The sequence below is a fragment of the Ascaphus truei genome, chromosome 2, assembly GCF_040206685.1.
Source record: "Ascaphus truei isolate aAscTru1 chromosome 2, aAscTru1.hap1, whole genome shotgun sequence".
In the NCBI taxonomy this organism is placed as follows: Eukaryota; Metazoa; Chordata; class Amphibia; order Anura; family Ascaphidae; genus Ascaphus; species Ascaphus truei.
In genome coordinates, this window is record NC_134484.1 from 306,523,729 (window position 1) to 306,544,195 (window position 20,467).

The window sequence follows — 20,467 nt, forward strand, 5'->3', positions numbered from 1 at the left end:
CAGTCACCCAAGTGTCAGTCAGTCAGTCACCCAAGTGTCAGTCAGTCAGTCACCCAAGTGTCAGTCAGTCACCCAAGTGTCAGTCAGTCACCCAAGTGTCAGTCTGTCAGTCACCCAAGTGTCAGTCAGTCACCCAAGTGTCAGTCAGTCACCCAAGTGTCAGTCAGTCAGTCACCCAAGTGTCAGTCAGTCACCCAAGTGACAGTCAGTCACCCACCCAAGTGTCAGTCAGTCACCCAAGTGTCCGTCAGTCACCCAAGTGTCAGTCAGTCAGTCACCCACCCAAGTGTCAGTGAGTCACCCACCCAAGTGTCAGTGAGTCACCCACCCAAGTGTCAGTCAGTCAGTCACTCAAGTGTCAGTCAGTCAGTCACCCACCCAAGTGTCAGTCAGTCAGTCACCCACCCAAGTGTCAGTCAGTCAGCCAACCAAGTGTCAGTCAGTCAGTCACCCAAGTGTCAGTCAGTCACCCAAGTGTCAGTCAGTCAGTCACCCAAGTGTCAGTCAGTCACCCAAGTGTCAGTCAGTCAGTCACCCAAGTGTCAGTCAGTCACCCACCCAAGAGTCAGTCAGTCAGTCACCCAAGTGTCAGTCAGTCAGTCACCCAAGTGTCAGTCTGTCAGTCACCCAAGTGTCAGTCAGTCAGTCACCCAAGTGTCAGTCAGTCACCCAAGTGTCAGTCAGTCACCCAACTGTCCTTCAGTCACCCAAGTGTCAGTAAGTCACCCACCCAAGTGTCAGTGAGTCACCCACCCAAGGGTCAGTGTGTCACCCACCCAAGTGTCAGTCAGTCAGTCACCCAAGTGTCCGTCAGTCAGTCACCCAAGTGTCAGTCAGTCAGACACCCAAGTGTCAGTCAGTCAGTCACCCAAGTGTCAGTCAGTCACCCAAGTGTCAGTCTGTCAGTCACCCAAGTGTCAGTCAGTCAGTCACCCAAGTGTCAGTCAGTCACCCAAGTGTCAGTCAGTCACCCACCCAAGAGTCAGTCAGTCAGTCACCCAAGTGTCAGTCAGTCAGTCACCCAAGTGTCAGTCAGTCAGTCACCCAAGTGTCAGTCAGTCAGTCACCCAAGTGTCAGCCAATCACCCAAGTGTCAGTCAGTCAGTCACCCAAGTGTCAGTCAGTCACCCAAGTGTCAGTCAGTCAGTCACCCACCCAAGTGTCAGTGAATCACCCACCCAAGGGTCAGTGAGTCACCCACCCAAGTGTCAGTCAGTCAGTCACCCAAGTGTCCGTCAGTCAGTCACCCAAGTGTCAGTCAGCCAGTCACCCAAGTGTCAGTGAGTCACCTACCCAAGTGTCAGTGAGTCACCGACCCAAATGTCAGTGAGTCACCCACCCAAGTGTCAGTCAGTCACCCAAGTGTCAGTCAGTAACCCAAGTGACAGACTCTTGGGTGGGTCAGTCACCCAAGTGTCAGTTAGCCAGTCACCCAAGTGTCAGTGAGTCACCCACCCAAGTGTCAGTGAGTCACCCACCCAAGTGTCAGTCAGTCAGTCACTCAAGTGTCAGTCAGTCAGTCACCCACCCAAGTGTCAGTCAGTCAGTCACCCACCAAAGTGTCAGACAGTCAGTCACCCAAGTGTCAGTCAGTCAGTCACCCAAGTGTCAGTCAGTCACCCACCCAAGAGTCAGTCAGTCACCCAAGTGTCAGTTAGTCAGTCACCCAAGTGTCAGTCAGTCAGTCACCCACCCAAGTGTCAGTGAGTCACCCACCCAAGTGTCAGTGAGTCACCCATCCAAGTGTCAGTCAGTCAGTCACTCAAGTGTCAGTCAGTCACCCACCCAAGTGTCAGACAGTCAGTCAGTCAGTCACCCAAGTGTCAGTCAGTCACCCAAGTGTCAGTCAGTCAGTCACCCAAGTGTCAGTCAGTCACCCACCCAAGAGTCAGTCAGTCAGTCACCCAAGTGTCAGTGAGTCACCAACCCAAGTGTCAGTGAGTCACCCACCCAAGTGTCAGTCAGTCAGTCACTCAAGTGTCAGTCAGTCAGTCAACCACCCAAGTGTCAGTCAGTCAGTCACCCACACAAGTGTCAGACAGTCAGTCAGTCACCCAAGTGTCAGTCAGTCACCCAAGTGTCAGTCAGTCAGTCACCCAAGTGACAGTCAGTCACCCACCCAAGAGTCAGTCAGTCACCCAAGTGTCAGTTAGCCAGTCACCCAAGTGTCAGTCAGTGATTCACCCACCCAAGTGTCAGTGAGTCACCCACCCAAGTGTCAGTCAGTCACTCAAGTGTCAGTCAGTCAGTCACCCACCCAAGTGTCAGTCAGTCACCCACCCAAGTGTCAGACAGTCAGTCAGTCAGTCACCCAAGTGTCAGTCAGTCAGTCACCCAAGTGTCAGTCAGTCAACCAAGTGTCAGTCTGTCAGTCAACAAAGTGTCAGTCAGTCACCCAAGTGTCAGTCAGTCACCCAAGTGTCAGTCAGTCACCCAAGTGTCCGTCAGTCACCCAAGTGTCAGTCAGTCACCCACCCAAGAGTCAGTCAGTCAGTCACCCAAGTGTCAGTCAGTCAGTCACCCAAGTGTCAGTCAGTCAGTCACCCAAGTGTCAGTCTGTCAGTCACCCAAGTGTCAGTCTGTCAGTCACCCAAGTGTCAGTCAGTCACCCAAGTGTCAGTCAGTCACCCACCCAAGTGTCAGTCAGTCACCGAAGTGTCAGTTAGTTAGTCACCCAAGTGTCAATCAGTCAGTCACCCACCAAGTGTCAGTGAATCACCCACCCAAGGGTCAGTGAGTCACCCACCCAAGTGTCAGTCAGTCAGTCACCCAAGTGTCAGTCAGTCAGTCACCCAAGTGTCAGTCAGTGAGACAGTCACCCAAGTGTCAGTGAGTCACCTACCCAAGTGTCAGTGAGTCACCCACCCAAATGTCAGTGAGTCACACAAGTGTCAGTCAGTCAGTCACCCAAGTGTCAGTCAGTGAGTCACCCACCCAAGGGTCAGTCAGTCACCCACCCAAGTGTCAGTGAGTCACCCACCCAAATGTCAGTGAGTCACCCACCCAATTGTCAGTCAGTCACCCAAGTGTCCGTCAGTCACCCAAGTGTCCATCAGTCACCCAAGTGTCCGTCAGTCACCCAAGTGTTAGTCAGTCACCCAAGTGTCAGTCAGTCAACCACCCAAGAGTCAGTCAGTCAGTCACCCAAGTGTCAGTCAGTCACCCAAGTGTCAGTCAGTCACCCAAGTGTCAGTCTGTCAGTCACCCAAGTGTCAGTCAGTCACCCAAGTGTCAGTCAGTCACCCACCCAAGAGTCAGTCAGTCAGTCACCCAAGTGTCAGTCAGTCAGTCACCCAAGTGTCAGTCAGTCACCCAAGTGTCAGTCTGTCAGTCACCCAAGTGTCAGTCAGTCAGTCACCCAAGTGTCCGTCAGTCAGTCACCCAAGTGTCAGTCAGTCAGTCACCCAAGTGTCAGTGAGTCACCTACCCAAGTGTCAGTGAGTCACCCACCCAAATGTCAGTGAGTCACCCACCCAAGTGTCAGTCAGTCAGTCACCCAAGTGTCAGTCAATCACAAAAGTGACAGACTCTTGGGTGGGTCAGTCACCCAAGTGTCAGTTAGCCAGTCACCCAAGTGTCAGTGAGTCACCCACCCAAGTGTCAGTCAGTCACCCACCCAAGTGTCAGTCAGTCAGTCACCAAAGTGTCAGACAGTCAGTCACCCAAGTGTCAGTCAGTCACCCAAGTGTCAGTCAGTCACCCAACTGTCCTTCAGTCACCCAAGTGTCAGTAAGTCACCCACCCAAGTGTCAGTGAGTCACCCACCCAAGGGTCAGTGTGTCACCCACCCAAGTGTCAGTCAGTCAGTCACCCAAGTGTCCGTCAGTCAGTCACCCAAGTGTCAGTCAGTCAGACACCCAAGTGTCAGTCAGTCAGTCACCCAAGTGTCAGTCAGTCACCCAAGTGTCAGTCTGTCAGTCACCCAAGTGTCAGTCAGTCAGTCACCCAAGTGTCAGTCAGTCACCCAAGTGTCAGTCAGTCACCCACCCAAGAGTCAGTCAGTCAGTCACCCAAGTGTCAGTCAGTCAGTCACCCAAGTGTCAGTCAGTCAGTCACCCAAGTGTCAGTCAGTCAGTCACCCAAGTGTCAGCCAATCACCCAAGTGTCAGTCAGTCAGTCACCCAAGTGTCAGTCAGTCACCCAAGTGTCAGTCAGTCAGTCACCCACCCAAGTGTCAGTGAATCACCCACCCAAGGGTCAGTGAGTCACCCACCCAAGTGTCAGTCAGTCAGTCACCCAAGTGTCCGTCAGTCAGTCACCCAAGTGTCAGTCAGTCAGTCACCCAAGTGTCAGTGAGTCACCTACCCAAGTGTCAGTGAGTCACCGACCCAAATGTCAGTGAGTCACCCACCCAAGTGTCAGTCAGTCACCCAAGTGTCAGTCAGTAACCCAAGTGACAGACTCTTGGGTGGGTCAGTCACCCAAGTGTCAGTTAGCCAGTCACCCAAATGTCAGTGAGTCACCCACCCAAGTGTCAGTGAGTCACCCACCCAAGTGTCAGTCAGTCAGTCACTCAAGTGTCAGTCAGTCAGTCACCCACCCAAGTGTCAGTCAGTCAGTCACCCACCAAAGTGTCAGACAGTCAGTCACCCAAGTGTCAGTCAGTCAGTCACCCAAGTGTCAGTCAGTCACCCACCCAAGAGTCAGTCAGTCACCCAAGTGTCAGTTAGTCAGTCACCCAAGTGTCAGTCAGTCAGTCACCCACCCAAGTGTCAGTGAGTCACCCACCCAAGTGTCAGTGAGTCACCCATCCAAGTGTCAGTCAGTCAGTCACTCAAGTGTCAGTCAGTCACCCACCCAAGTGTCAGACAGTCAGTCAGTCAGTCACCCAAGTGTCAGTCAGTCACCCAAGTGTCAGTCAGTCAGTCACCCAAGTGTCAGTCAGTCACCCACCCAAGAGTCAGTCAGTCACCCAAGTGTCAGTGAGTCACCAACCCAAGTGTCAGTGAGTCACCCACCCAAGTGTCAGTCAGTCAGTCACTCAAGTGTCAGTCAGTCAGTCAACCACCCAAGTGTCAGTCAGTCAGTCACCCACACAAGTGTCAGACAGTCAGTCAGTCACCCAAGTGTCAGTCAGTCACCCAAGTGTCAGTCAGTCAGTCACCCAAGTGACAGTCAGTCACCCACCCAAGAGTCAGTCAGTCACCCAAGTGTCAGTTAGCCAGTCACCCAAGTGTCAGTCAGTGATTCACCCACCCAAGTGTCAGTGAGTCACCCACCCAAGTGTCAGTCAGTCACTCAAGTGTCAGTCAGTCAGTCACCCACCCAAGTGTCAGTCAGTCACCCACCCAAGTGTCAGACAGTCAGTCAGTCAGTCACCCAAGTGTCAGTCAGTCAGTCACCCAAGTGTCAGTCAGTCAACCAAGTGTCAGTCTGTCAGTCAACAAAGTGTCAGTCAGTCACCCAAGTGTCAGTCAGTCACCCAAGTGTCAGTCAGTCACCCAAGTGTCCGTCAGTCACCCAAGTGTCAGTCAGTCACCCACCCAAGAGTCAGTCAGTCAGTCACCCAAGTGTCAGTCAGTCAGTCACCCAAGTGTCAGTCAGTCAGTCACCCAAGTGTCAGTCTGTCAGTCACCCAAGTGTCAGTCTGTCAGTCACCCAAGTGTCAGTCAGTCACCCAAGTGTCAGTCAGTCACCCACCCAAGTGTCAGTCAGTCACCGAAGTGTCAGTTAGTTAGTCACCCAAGTGTCAATCAGTCAGTCACCCACCAAGTGTCAGTGAATCACCCACCCAAGGGTCAGTGAGTCACCCACCCAAGTGTCAGTCAGTCAGTCACCCAAGTGTCCGTCAGTCAGTCACCCAAGTGTCAGTCAGTCAGACAGTCACCCAAGTGTCAGTGAGTCACCTACCCAAGTGTCAGTGAGTCACCCACCCAAATGTCAGTGAGTCACACAAGTGTCAGTCAGTCAGTCACCCAAGTGTCAGTCAGTGAGTCACCCACCCAAGGGTCAGTCAGTCACCCACCCAAGTGTCAGTGAGTCACCCACCCAAATGTCAGTGAGTCACCCACCCAATTGTCAGTCAGTCACCCAAGTGTCCGTCAGTCACCCAAGTGTCCATCAGTCACACAAGTGTCCGTCAGTCACCCAAGTATTAGTCAGTCACCCAAGTGTCAGTCAGTCAACCACCCAAGAGTCAGTCAGTCAGTCACCCAAGTGTCAGTCAGTCACCCAAGTGTCAGTCAGTCACCCAAGTGTCAGTCTGTCAGTCACCCAAGTGTCAGTCAGTCACCCAAGTGTCAATCAGTCACCCACCCAAGAGTCAGTCAGTCAGTCACCCAAGTGTCAGTCAGTCAGTCAGTCACCCAAGTGTCAGTCAGTCACCCAAGTGTCAGTCTGTCAGTCACCCAAGTGTCAGTCAGTCAGTCACCCAAGTGTCCGTCAGTCAGTCACCCAAGTGTCAGTCAGTCAGTCACCCAAGTGTCAGTGAGTCACCTACCCAAGTGTCAGTGAGTCACCCACCCAAATGTCAGTGAGTCACCCACCCAAGTGTCAGTCAGTCAGTCACCCAAGTGTCAGTCAGTCACAAAAGTGACAGACTCTTGGGTGGGTCAGTCACCCAAGTGTCAGTTAGCCAGTCACCCAAGTGTCAGTGAGTCACCCACCCAAGTGTCAGTCAGTCACCCACCCAAGTGTCAGTCAGTCAGTCACCAAAGTGTCAGACAGTCAGTCACCCACCCAAGTGTCAGTCAGTCAGTCACCCACCAAAGTGTCAGACAGTCAGTCACCCAAGTGTCAGTCAGTCAGTCACCCAAGTGTCAGTCAGTCACCCACCCAAGAGTCAGTCAGTCACCCAAGTGTCAGTTAGTCAGTCACCCAAGTGTCAGTCAGTCAGTCACCCACCCAAGTGTCAGTGAGTCACCCACCCAAGTGTCAGTGAGTCACCCATCCAAGTGTCAGTCAGTCAGTCACTCAAGTGTCAGTCAGTCACCCACCCAAGTGTCAGACAGTCAGTCAGTCAGTCACCCAAGTGTCAGTCAGTCACCCAAGTGTCAGTCAGTCAGTCACCCAAGTGTCAGTCAGTCACCCACCCAAGAGTCAGTCAGTCAGTCACCCAAGTGTCAGTGAGTCACCAACCCAAGTGTCAGTGAGTCACCCACCCAAGTGTCAGTCAGTCAGTCACTCAAGTGTCAGTCAGTCAGTTACCCACACAAGTGTCAGTCAGTCAGTCACCCACACAAGTGTCAGACAGTCAGTCAGTCACCCAAGTGTCAGTCAGTCACCCAAGTGTCAGTCAGTCAGTCACCCAAGTGACAGTCAGTCACCCACCCAAGAGTCAGTCAGTCACCTAAGTGTCAGTTAGCCAGTCACCCAAGTGTCAGTCAGTGAGTCACCCACCCAAGTGTCAATGAGTCACCCACCCAAGTGTCAGTCAGTCACTCAAGTGTCAGTCAGTCAGTCACCCACCCAAGTGTCAGTCAGTCAGTCACCCACCCAAGTGTCAGACAGTCAGTCAGTCAGTCACCCAAGTGTCAGTCAGTCAGTTACCCAAGTGTCAGTCAGTCACCCAAGTGTCAGTCTGTCAGTCACCAAAGTGTCAGTCAGTCACCCAAGTGTCAGTCAGTCACCCAAGTGTCAGTCAGTCACCCAAGTGTCCGTCAGTCACCCAAGTGTCAGTCAGTCACCCACCCAAGAGTCAGTCAGTCAGTCACCCAAGTGTCAGTCAGTCAGTCACCCAAGTGTCAGTCAGTCAGTCACCCAAGTGTCAGTCTGTCAGTCACCCAAGTGTCAGTCTGTCAGTCACCCAAGTGTCAGTCAGTCACCCAAGTGTCAGTCAGTCACCCAAGTGTCCGTCAGTCACCCAAGTGTCAGTCAGTCACCCACCCAAGTGTCAGTCAGTCACCGAAGTGTCAGTTAGTTAGTCACCCAAGTGTCAATCAGTCAGTCACCCACCCAAGTGTCAGTGAATCACCCACCCAAGGGTCAGTGAGTCACCCACCCAAGTGTCAGTTAGTCAGTCACCCAAGTGTCCGTCAGTCAGTCACCCAAGTGTCAGTCAGTCAGACAGTCACCCAAGTGTCAGTGAGTCACCTACCCAAGTGTCAGTGAGTCACCCACCCAAATGTCAGTGAGTCACACAAGTGTCAGTCAGTCAGTCACCCAAATGTCAGTCAGTGAGTCACCCACCCAAGGGTCAGTCAGTCACCCACCCAAGTGTCAGTGAGTCACCCACCCAAATGTCACTCAGTCACCCACCCAAGTGTCAGTCAGTCACCCAAGTGTCCGTCAGTCACCCAAGTGTCCATCAGTCACCCAAGTGTCCGTCAGTCACCCAAGTGTTAGTCAGTCACCCAAGTGTCAGTCAGTCAACCACCCAAGAGTCAGTCAGTCAGTCACCCAAGTGTCAGTTAGTCACCCAAGTGTCAGTCAGTCACCCAAGTGTCAGTCTGTCAGTCACCCAAGTGTCAGTCAGTCACCCAAGTGTCAGTAAGTCACCCACCCAAGAGTCAGTCAGTCAGTCACCCAAGTGTCAGTCAGTCAGTCACCCAAGTGTCAGTCAGTCACCCAAGTGTCAGTCTGTCAGTCACCCAAGTGTCAGTCAGTCAGTCACCCAAGTGTCAGTCAGTCACCCAAGAGTCAGTCAGTCAGTCACCCAAGTGTCAGTCCGTCAGTCACCCAAGTGTCAGTCAGTCACCCAAGTGTCAGTCAGTCACCCAAGTGTCAGTCAGTCACCCAAGTGTCCGTCAGTCACCCAAGTGTCAGTCAGTCAGTCACCCACCCAAGTGTCAGTGAGTCACCCACCCAAGTGTCAGTGAGTCACCCACCCAAGTGTCAGTCAGTCAGTCACTCAAGTGTCAGTCAGTCAGTCACCCACCCAAGTGTCAGTCAGTCAGTCACCCACCCAAGTGTCAGACAGTCAGTCAGTCAGTCACCCAAGTGTCAGTCAGTCACCCAAGTGTCAGTCAGTCAGTCACCCAAGTGTCAGTCAGTCACCCAAGTGACAGTCAGTCACCCACTCAAGAGTCAGTCAGTCACCCAAGTGTCAGTTAGCCAGTCACCCAAGTGTCAGTGAGTCACCCACCCAAGTGTCAGTGAGTCACCCACTCAAGTGTCAGTCAGTCAGTCACCCACCCAAGTGTCAGTCAGTCAGTCACCCACCCAAGTGTCAGACAGTCAGTCACCCAAGTGTCAGTCAGTCACCCAAGTGTCAGTCAGTCAGTCACCCAAGTGTCAGTCAGTCACCCAAGTGTCAGTCAGTCACCCACCCAAGAGTCAATCAGTCACCCAAGTGTCAGTCAGTCAGTCACCCAAGTGTCAGTCAGTGAGTCACCCACCCAAGGGTCAGTCAGTCACCCACCCAAGTGTCAGTGAGTCACCCACCCAAATGTCAGTGAGTCACCCACCCAAGTGTCAGTCAGTCAGTCACCCAAGTGTCCGTCAGTCAGTCACCCAAGTGTCAGTCAGTCAGTCACCCAAGATATAGGGGAAGGGCAGTGGAAACAGCGCTAATGCATTAAAAATGAAAAATTAGTGACTACTAGTCAACTAATAATTATTATTAAACCCCTAATATAGTCACCCAAGTGTCAGTCAGTCACCCAAGTGTCAGTCAGTCACCCAAGTGTCAGTAAGTCACCCACCCAAGTGTGAGTCAGTCACCCACCCAAGGGTCAGTGTATCACCCACCCAAGTGTCAGTCAGTCAGTCACCCAAGTGTCCGTCAGTCAGTCACCCAAGTGTCAGTCAGTCAGTCAGTCAGTCACCCAAGTGTCAGTGAGTCACTTACCCAAGTGTCAGTGAGTCACCCACCCAAATGTCAGTGAGTCACCCACCCAAGTGTCAGTCAGTCACCCAAGTGTCCGTCAGTCAGTCACCCAAGTGTCAGTCAGTAACCCACCCAAATGTCAGTGAGTCACCCACCCAAGTGTCAGTGAGTCACCCACCCAAGTGTCAGAGAGTCGTCCACCCAAGTGTCAGTCAGTCAGTCACCCAAGTGTCAGTCAGTCAGTCACCCAAGAAATAGGGGAAGGGCAGTGGAAACAGCGCTAATGCATTAAAAATAAAAAATTAGTGACTACTAGACAACTAATAATTATTATTAAACCCCTAATATAAAGGTGAAGGCAGCCTGGAAAAAAATGGGTGACACAAACCAAAAAAAACACAGTGAAAACAGATAAACCGGGTCCTAGGGTGGACTATTCTCTGGCAGAGACTTTTTGGCTTCCTCCCTGATAGCCCGTTCCTTATTGCCCGTGGCTTTGGCTGTCTGAGCCCGTAGCACTTGCGTGTGCCCCTCCCACATCCTGGCCCATAGCGGTGACGTCAGAGACTATCGCGAGACCTTCTGGTCTGCGTGACTATCCCTGTGAGTCCTTCGGCGGCACTGAGCCTGGGCGGCTTCCTATCCCAGAGCTCATCAGCGTTGAAGACAGGTGTGGCGGCTGGCGGCGTGGAGCCTCAGCGGTTGAGCTTCCTAGCGGTGCAGGGTTTACAGGCGATAGAGCGGTGCCATCCTCCCTCCAGGCCCCGGAGCGATCAGTGATTTTGAGCTACAGGCATTTATATATCGGCTTTGCTGTAAGTAGGGTCTCAATTTTAGCCCCACTGGATGCCATCACTTTATTAGTGGTTTTTGCCCAACAAGCATATGTTTGTTGTTTTATATACTATTTATTTCTTTTATTAAACTGCTGTCTATAACAGCATACTTTATATCAGAGATTTGTTTTTTGTTGCACTATGATCTTTTTTTCTCCTTTTTCTCGTTCATGTTGTTGTCTTACATGTTTGTTTGTTTGAGATTACTTTGAGGACACTTCCCTGGAATTCATCCCAGCCGTCTAGATTGGACTATATTTGGTCAGAATTTTATTTCCTTAAGGCGTCAGTCAGTCACCCAAGTGTCAGTCAGTCACCCAAGTGTCAGTCAGTCACCCAAGTGTCAGTCAGTCACCCACCCAAGAATCAGTCAGTCAGTCACCCAAGTGTCAGTCAGTCAGTCACCCAAGTGTCAGTCAGTCAGTCAGTCACCCAAGTGTCAGTCAGTCAGTCACCCAAGTGTCAGCCAATCACCCAAGTGTCAGTCAGTCAGTCACCCAAGTGTCAGTCAGTCACCCACCCAAGAGTCAGTCAGTCACCCAAGTGTCAGTCAGTCAGTCACCCAAGTGTCAGTCAGTCACCAAAGTGTCAGTCAGTCACCCAAGTGTCAGTCAGTCACCCAAGTGTCAGTCCGTCAGTCACGCAAGTATCAGTCAGTCAGTCACCCAAGTGTCAGTCAGTCACCCAAGTGTCAGTCAGTCACCCAAGTGTCCGTCAGTCACCCAAGTGTCAGTCAGTCAGTCACCCACCCAAGTGTCAGTGAGTCACCAACCCAAGTGTCAGTCAGTCAGTCACTCAAGTGTCAGTCAGTCAGTCACCCACCCAAGTGTCAGTCAGTCAGTCACCCACCCAAGTGTCAAACAGTCAGTCACCCAAGTGTCAGTCAGTCACCCAAGTGTCAGTCAGTCAGTCACCCAAGTGTCAGTCAGTCAGTCACCCAAATGTCAGTCAGTCACCCAAGTGACAGTCAGTCACCCACTCAAGAGTCAGTCAGTCACCCAAGTGTCAGTTAGCCAGTCACCCAAGTGTCATTGAGTCACCCACCCAAGTGTCAGTGAGTCACCCACCCAGGTGTCAGTCAGTCAGTCACCCACCAAAGTGTCAGTCAGTCAGTCACCCACCCAAGTGTCAGACAGTCAGTCACCCAAGTGTCAGTCACCCAAGTGTCAGTCAGTCAGTCACCCAAGTGTCAGTCAGTGAGTCACCCACCCAAGGGTCAGTCAGTCACCCACCCAAGTGTCAGTGAGTCACCCACCCAAATGTCAGTCAGTCACCCACCCAAGTGTCAGTCAGTCACCCAAGTGTCCGTCAGTCACCCAAGTGTCCATCAGTCACCCAAGTGTCCGTCAGTCACCCACCCAAGTGTCAGTGAATCACCCACCCAAGGGTCAGTGAGTCACCCACCCAAGTGTCAGTTAGTCAGTCACCCAAGTGTCTGTCAGTCAGTCACCCAAGTGTCAGTCAGTCAGACAGTCACCCAAGTGTCAGTGAGTCACCTACCCAAGTGTCAGTGAGTCACCCACCCAAATGTCAGTGAGTCACACAAGTGTCAGTCAGTCAGTCACCCAAGTGTCAGTCAGTGAGTCACCCACCCAAGGGTCAGTCAGTCACCCACCCAAGTGTCAGTGAGTCACCCACCCAAATGTCAGTCAGTCACCCACCCAAGTGTCAGTCAGTCACCCAAGTGTCCGTCAGTCACCCAAGTGTCCATCAGTCACCCAAGTGTCCGTCAGTCACCCAAGTGTTAGTCAGTCACCCAAGTGTCAGTCAGTCAACCACCCAAGAGTCAGTCAGTCAGTCACCCAAGTGTCAGTCAGTCACCCAAGTGTCAGTCAGTCACCCAAGTGTCAGTCAGTCAGTCACCCAAGTGTCAGTAAGTCAGTCACCCAAGTGTCAGTAAGTCACCCACCCAAGAGTCAGTCAGTCAGTCACCCAAGTGTCAGTCAGTCAGTCACCCAAGTGTCAGTCAGTCACCCAAGTGTCAGTCTGTCAGTCACCCAAGTGTCAGTCAGTCAGTCACCCAAGTGTCAGTCAGTCACCCAAGAGTCAGTCAGTCAGTCACCCAAGTGTCAGTCCGTCAGTCACCCAAGTGTCAGTCAGTCACCCAAGTGTCAGTCAGTCACCCAAGTGTCAGTCAGTCACCCAAGTGTCCGTCAGTCACCCAAGTGTCAGTCAGTCAGTCACCCACCCAAGTGTCAGTGAGTCACCCACCCAAGTGTCAGTGAGTCACCCACCCAAGTGTCAGTGAGTCACCCACCCAAGTGTCAGTCAGTCAGTCACTCAAGTGTCAGTCAGTCAGTCACCCACCCAAGTGTCAGTCAGTCAGTCACCCACCCAAGTGTCAGACAGTCAGTCAGTCAGTCACCCAAGTGTCAGTCAGTCACCCAAGTGTCAGTCAGTCAGTCACCCAAGTGTCAGTCAGTCACCCAAGTGACAGTCAGTCACCCACTCAAGAGTCAGTCAGTCACCCAAGTGTCAGTTAGCCAGTCACCCAAGTGTCAGTGAGTCACCCACCCAAGTGTCAGTGAGTCACCCACTCAAGTGTCAGTCAGTCAGTCACCCACCCAAGTGTCAGACAGTCAGTCACCCAAGTGTCAGTCAGTCACCCAAGTGTCAGTCAGTCAGTCACCCAAGTGTCAGTCAGTCACCCACCCAAGAGTCAATCAGTCACCCAAGTGTCAGTCAGTCAGTCACCCAAGTGTCAGTCAGTGAGTCACCCACCCAAGGGTCAGTCAGTCACCCACCCAAGTGTCAGTGAGTCACCCACCCAAATGTCAGTGAGTCACCCACCCAAGTGTCAGTCAGTCAGTCACCCAAGTGTCCGTCAGTCAGTCACCCAAGTGTCAGTCAGTCAGTCACCCAAAATATAGGGGAAGGGCAGTGGAAACAGCGCTAATGCATTAAAAATGAAAAATTAGTGACTACTAGTCAACTAATAATTATTATTAAACCCCTAATATAGTCACCCAAGTGTCAGTCAGTCACCCAAGTGTCAGTCAGTCACCCAAGTGTCAGTAAGTCACCCACCCAAGTGTGAGTCAGTCACCCACCCAAGGGTCAGTGTATCACCCACCCAAGTGTCAGTCAGTCAGTCACCCAAGTGTCCGTCAGTCAGTCACCCAAGTGTCAGTCAGTCAGTCAGTCACCCAAGTGTCAGTGAGTCACTTACCCAAGTGTCAGTGAGTCACCCACCCAAATGTCAGTGAGTCACCCACCCAAGTGTCAGTCAGTCACCCAAGTGTCCGTCAGTCAGTCACCCAAGTGTCAGTCAGTAACCCACCCAAATGTCAGTGAGTCACCCACCCAAGTGTCAGTGAGTCACCCACCCAAGTGTCAGAGAGTCGTCCACCCAAGTGTCAGTCAGTCAGTCACCCAAGTGTCAGTCAGTCAGTCACCCAAGAAATAGGGGAAGGGCAGTGGAAACAGCGCTAATGCATTAAAAATAAAAAATTAGTGACTACTAGACAACTAATAATTATTATTAAACCCCTAATATAAAGGTGAAGGCAGCCTGGAAAAAAATGGGTGACACAAACCAAAAAAAACACAGTGAAAACAGATAAACCGGGTCCTAGGGTGGACTATTCTCTGGCAGAGACTTTTTGGCTACCTCCCTGATAGCCCGTTCCTTATTGCCCGTGGCTTTGGCTGTCTGAGCCCGTAGCACTTGCGTGTGCCCCTCCCACATCCTGGCCCATAGCGGTGACGTCAGAGACTATCGCGAGACCTTCTGGTCTGCGTGACTATCCCTGTGAGTCCTTCGGCGGCACTGAGCCTGGGCGGCTTCCTATCCCAGAGCTCATCAGCGTTGAAGACAGGTGTGGCGGCTGGCGGCGTGGAGCCTCAGCGGTTGAGCTTCCTAGCGGTGCAGGGTTTACAGGCGATAGAGCGGTACCATCCTCCCTCCAGGCCCCGGAGCGATCAGTGATTTTGAGCTACAGGCATTTATATATCGGCTTTGCTGTAAGTAGGGTCTCAATTTTAGCCCCACTGGATGCCATCACTTTATTAGTGGTTTTTGCCCAACAAGCATATGTTTGTTGTTTTATATACTATTTATTTCTTTTATTAAACTGCTGTCTATAACAGCATACTTTATATCAGAGATTTGTTATTTGTTGCACTATGATCTTTTTTTCTCCTTTTTCTCGTTCATGTTGTTGTCTTACATGTTTGTTTGTTTGAGATTACTTTGAGGACACTTCCCTGGAATTCATCCCAGCCGTCTAGATTGGACTATATTTGGTCAGAATTTTATTTCCTTAAGGCGTCAGTCAGTCACCCAAGTGTCAGTCAGTCACCCAAGTGTCAGTCAGTCACCCAAGTGTCAGTCAGTCACCCACCCAAGAATCAGTCAGTCAGTCACCCAAGTGTCAGTCAGTCAGTCACCCAAGTGTCAGTCAGTCAGTCACCCAAGTGTCAGCCAATCACCCAAGTGTCAGTCAGTCAGTCACCCAAGTGTCAGTCAGTCACCCACCCAAGAGTCAGTCAGTCAGTCACCCAAGTGTCAGTCAGTCAGTCACCCAAGTGTCAGTCAGTCACCAAAGTGTCAGTCAGTCACCCAAGTGTCAGTCAGTCACCCAAGTGTCAGTCCGTCAGTCACGCAAGTATCAGTCAGTCAGTCACCCAAGTGTCAGTCAGTCACCCAAGTGTCCGTCAGTCACCCAAGTGTCAGTCAGTCAGTCACCCACCCAAGTGTCAGTGAGTCACCAACCCAAGTGTCAGTCAGTCAGTCACTCAAGTGTCAGTCAGTCAGTCACCCACCCAAGTGTCAGTCAGTCAGTCACCCACCCAAGTGTCAAACAGTCAGTCAGTCAGTCACCCAAGTGTCAGTCAGTCACCCAAGTGTCAGTCAGTCAGTCACCCAAGTGACAGTCAGTCACCCACTCAAGAGTCAGTCACCCAAGTGTCAGTTAGCCAGTCACCCAAGTGTCAGTGAGTCACCCACCCAAGTGTCAGTGAGTCACCCACCCAGGTGTCAGTCAGTCAGTCACCCACCAAAGTGTCAGTCAGTCAGTCACCCACCCAAGTGTCAGACAGTCAGTCACCCAAGTGTCAGTCACCCAAGTGTCAGTCAGTCAGTCACCCAAGTGTCAGTCAGTCACCCACCCAAGAGTCAGTCAGTCACCCAAGTGTCAGTTAGTCAGTCACAAAAGTGTCAGTCAGTCAGTCAGTCACCCACCCAAGTGTCAGTGAGTCACCCACCCAAGTGTCAGTGAGTCACCCACCCAAGTGTCAGTCAGTCACTCAAGTGTCAGTCAGTCACCCACCCAAGTGTCAGACAGTCAGTCAGTCAGTCACCCAAGTGTCAGTCAGTCACCCAAGTGTCAGTCAGTCAGTCACCCAAGTGTCAGTCAGTCACCCACCCAAGAGTCAGTCAGTCAGTCACCCAAGTGTCAGTCAGTCAGTCACCCAAGTGTCAGTCAGTCACCCAAGTGTCAGTAAGTCACCCATCCAAGTGTCAGTCAGTCACCCAAGTGTCAGTCAGTCACCCAAGTGTCTGTCAGTCACCCAAGTGTCAGTAAGTCACCCATCCAAGTGTCAGTGAGTCACCCACCCAAGTGTCAGTGTGTCACCCACCCAAGTGTCAGTCAGTCAGTCACCCAAGTGTCCGTCAGTCAGTCACCCAAGTGTCAGTCAGTCAGTCACCCACCCAAGTGTCAGTGAGTCACCCACCCAAGGGTCAGTGTGTCACCCACCCAAGTGTCAGTCAGTCAGTCACCCAAGTGTCCGTCAGTCAGTCACTGTCACGAGAGCTTGCGACAGGCTGTAATTTACACCAAAAACTATATATAAATATATATCTACCTGGGTTTGAACTGGGACGAGACTTAAGATATGATAAATATAATTTATTCCTTGATAAAGGTGAACACAACAGATTATACAATAACAGGCAAAATATAGACACTTACGTAAAAGATGAAAATAATGAAAACAGTCCCATCTGAACTGGCAGTTTCATCCAGCAATCAGCCCAAGACATTGCATGGCATTTCTTCTCAGCAATCGAGATGGCATAGAACAACAGGCCTGATGACATGCAGGCCTGCAGACTTTGCATGAACACAATGAACAGCATGAACACCTGATAGAGGGTGGACAGCTAGTTTATATACCGTTTGTCCCTCTATCTGTAACCTTAGGTGCCGAGACGGCTAGCAAATGTCCCTTTGAAGCTTTCGAAGCTAGGTGGTCAGTGTGAAAAGTTCCACTTCCTCTGGTTAATTCCTTTTGTCCATTGGGCCAAGCATAAGCAATTAGCCACTTAGTCTTTGATGATCAGGTTTGTAAATTCTCCTTTCCTGCTCATCACATAGCAGGGGGTTCCTCAGACTCAACCAAAATTTTATATTTACTGCAAATCATTGCATAACTTCCGTTCCGTAATACACACAGTCAGGTGAGATATATTAATACGGCCGGTGACACCTGACGCTCGCAGGAAGACCAAAAATTACATTGTAATATGAACATTAATAGAGATATTAATATCTGGCATTTCGTAGCAGGTAAATGTACAATGTTTAGCCTCAAAACGATGGGCTACATCCAACGGATACACATATGTAACTCTTATCCTTTTCCGCCCAGGACATCTCATAATATTCTTATATTTAATAAAGTTACTCACTTTGATTTGCTGCTGGGGGATACCTTTTGCTGGAAGGTGTGAATAACAAACACTTCCCTTCCTTTTGCCTGCTTCCCGCATAAACAATTAGGTAATTACTTCTTGAGCTATCTATCACACCTAGCCCAGACTCCTCTTTTGATATGCATTTCCAGAGAGGAAGCTTGCATATCAAAACGTGAATACTCATATGAGGCACCATTTGGTTCCTTACGCATTACAAAGACAGGCATTCTGCCTGTACATTAGCACACCATTAGCATTCTGCCTGTGTATTTCAAAAACTGCAAAAAGTCACTTTATCCTAAATATATGTCCCTCTTATGACAAAGTTATATTTTTAATATGTGTGTACTTGGGGGGTGACCCGGAGGCTGTACCCCAAGGCTCAGAATACCTTGCGGGCACAGGCAGTTGCAGGCCCATGAGGCAAAGGGAATACACAGATAACGCATTAACTAGCCCACTGGGCTTACACAATTAACCCCTGATGACCCAGTGTGTGTGTTATGCAGGTACTGATTAACCCAGACATTACAATGGAACAGGGAAGAGTACATTTACAGGTTATAAAAAGGGTAAAATCACATTTCTGGGCCTCAGCCCAGTTAACCCCTTGTCTCCCTGGCGACGTTAGAGGGGGGCCCTTGGGGGGTAACCCCGTTAACCCCGGGCCAAACCCTCCCTACCGCCACAGTCACCCAAGTGTCAGTCAGTCAGTCACCTAAGTGTCAGTCAGTCACCCAAGTGTCAGTCAGTCAGTCACCCAAGTGTCAGTCAGTCACCCAAGTGTCAGTCAGTCAGTCACCCAAGTGTCAGTCAGTCACCCAAGTGTCAGTCAGTCACCCACCCAAGAGTCAGTCAGTCAGTCACTAAAGTGTCAGTCAGTCAGTCACCCACCCAAGTGTCAGTGAGTCACCCACCCAAGTGTCAGTGAGTCACCCACCCAAGTGTCAATCAGTCAGTCACTCAAGTGTCAGTCAGTCAGTCACCCACCCAAGTGTCAGACAGTCAGTCAGTCACCCAAGTGTCAGTCAGTCACCCAAGTGTCAGTCAGTCAGTCACCAAGTGTCAGTCAGTCACCCAAGTGACAGTCAGTCACCCACCCAAGAGTCAGTCAGTCACCCAAGTGTCAGTTAGCCAGTCACCCTAGTGTCAGTCAGTGAGTCACCCACCCAAGTGTCAGTGAGTCACCCACCCAAGTGTCAGTGAGTCACCCACCCAAGTGTCAGTCAGTCAGTCACTCAAGTGTCAGTCAGTCAGTCACCCAAGAGTCAGTCAGTCACCCAAGTGTCAGTTAGCCAGTCACCCAAGTGTCAGTCAGTGAGTCACCCACCCAAGTGTCAGTGAGTCACCCACCCAAGTGTCAGTGAGTCACCCACCCAAGTGTCAGTCTGTCAGTCACTCAAGTGTCAGTCAGTCAGTCACCCACCCAATTGTCAGTCAGTCAGTCACCCACCCAAGTGTCAGACAGTCAGTCAGTCACCCAAGTGTCAGTCAGTCACCCAAGTGTCAGTCAGTCAGTCACCCAAGTGTCAGTCAGTCACCCAAGTGTTAGTCTGTCAGTCACCCAAGTGTCAGTCAGTCACCCAAGTGTCTGTCAGTCACCCAAGTGTCAGTTAGTCAGTCACCCAAGTTTCAGTCAGTCAGTCACCCAAGTGTCAGTCAGTCAATCACCCACCCAAGTGTCAGTGAGTCACCCACCCAAGTGTCAGTCAGTCACCCACCCACCCAAGTGTCAGTCAGTCACCCACCCAAGTGTCAGTCAGTCGCCCCAGTGTCAGTCAGTCAGTCACCCAAGTGTCAGTCAGTCAGTCAGTCACCCAAGTGTCAGTCACTCACCCAAGTCTCAGTCTGTCAGTCACACAAGTGTCAGTCAGCCAGTCAGTCACCCAAGTGTCAGTCAGTCAGTCACCCAAGTGTCAGTCACCCAAGTGTCATTCAGTCACTCACCCAGGTATCAGTCAGTCACCCAAGTATCAGTCAGTCAGTCACCCACCCAGGTTCCAGTCACCCACCAAAGTGTCAGTCACCCACCCAAGTGTCAGACAGTCAGTCAGTAAGTCACCCAAGTGTCAGTCAGTCACCCAAGTGTCAGTCAGTCAGTCACCCAAGTGTCAGTCAGTCAGTCACCCAAGTGTCAGTCAGTGACCCAAGTGTCTGTCAGTCACCCAAGTGTCAGTCAGTCACCCACCCAAGAGTCAGTCAGTCAGTCACCCAAGTGTCAGTCAGTCAGTCACCCAAGTGTCAGTCAGTCAGTCACCCAAGTGTCAGTCAGTCACCCAAGTCTCAGTCTGTCAGTCACCCAAGTGTCAGTCAGTCAGTCACCCAAGTGTCAGTCAGTCACCCAAGTGTCAGTCAGTCACCCAAGTGTCCGTCAGTCACCCAAGTGTCAGTCAGTCACCCAAGTGTCAGTCAGTCACCCACCCAAGTGTCAGTCAGTCACCGAAGTGTCAGTTAGTTAGTCACCCAAGTATCAGTCAGTCAGTCACCCACCCATGTGTTAGTCAGTCAGTCAGTCACCCAAGTGTCCGTCAGTCAGTCACCCAAGTGTCAGTCAGTCAGTCACCCAAGTGTCAGTGAGTCACCTACCCAAGTGTCAGTGAGTCACCCACCCAAATGTCAGTGAGTCACCCACCCAAGTGTCAGTCAGTCACCCAAGTGTCAGTCAGTCACCCACCCAAGGGTCAGTCAGTCACCCACCCAAATGTCAGTGAGTCACCTAAACAAGTGTCAGTGAGTCACCCACCCAAGTGTCAGAGAGTCACCCACCCAAGTGTCAGTCAGTCAGTCACCCAAAAGTCAGTCAGTCAGTCACCCAAGTGTCAGTCAGTCAGTCACCCACCCAAAGGTCAGTCAGTCACCCACCCAAATGTCAGTGAGTCACCCACACAAGTGTTAGTCAGTCAGTCACCCAAGTGTCCGTCAGTCAGTCACCCAAGTGTCAGTCAGTCACCCAAGTGTCAGTCAGTCACCCACCCAAGAGTCAGTCAGTCAGTCACCCAAGTGTCAGTCAGTCACCGAAGTGTCAGTTAGTCAGTCACCCAAGTGTCAGTCAGTCAGTCACCCACCAAGTGTCAGTGAGTCACCCACCCAAGGGTCAGTGAGTCACCCACCCAAGTGTCAGTCAGTCAGTCACCCAAGTGTCAGTCAGTCACCCAAGTGTCAGTCACCCAAGTGTCAGTCAGTCACCCAAGTGTCAGTCAGTCACCCAAGTGTCAGTCACCCAAGTGTCAGTCAGTCAGTCACCCAAGTGTCAGTCAGTCAATCACCCACCCAAGTGTCAGTGAG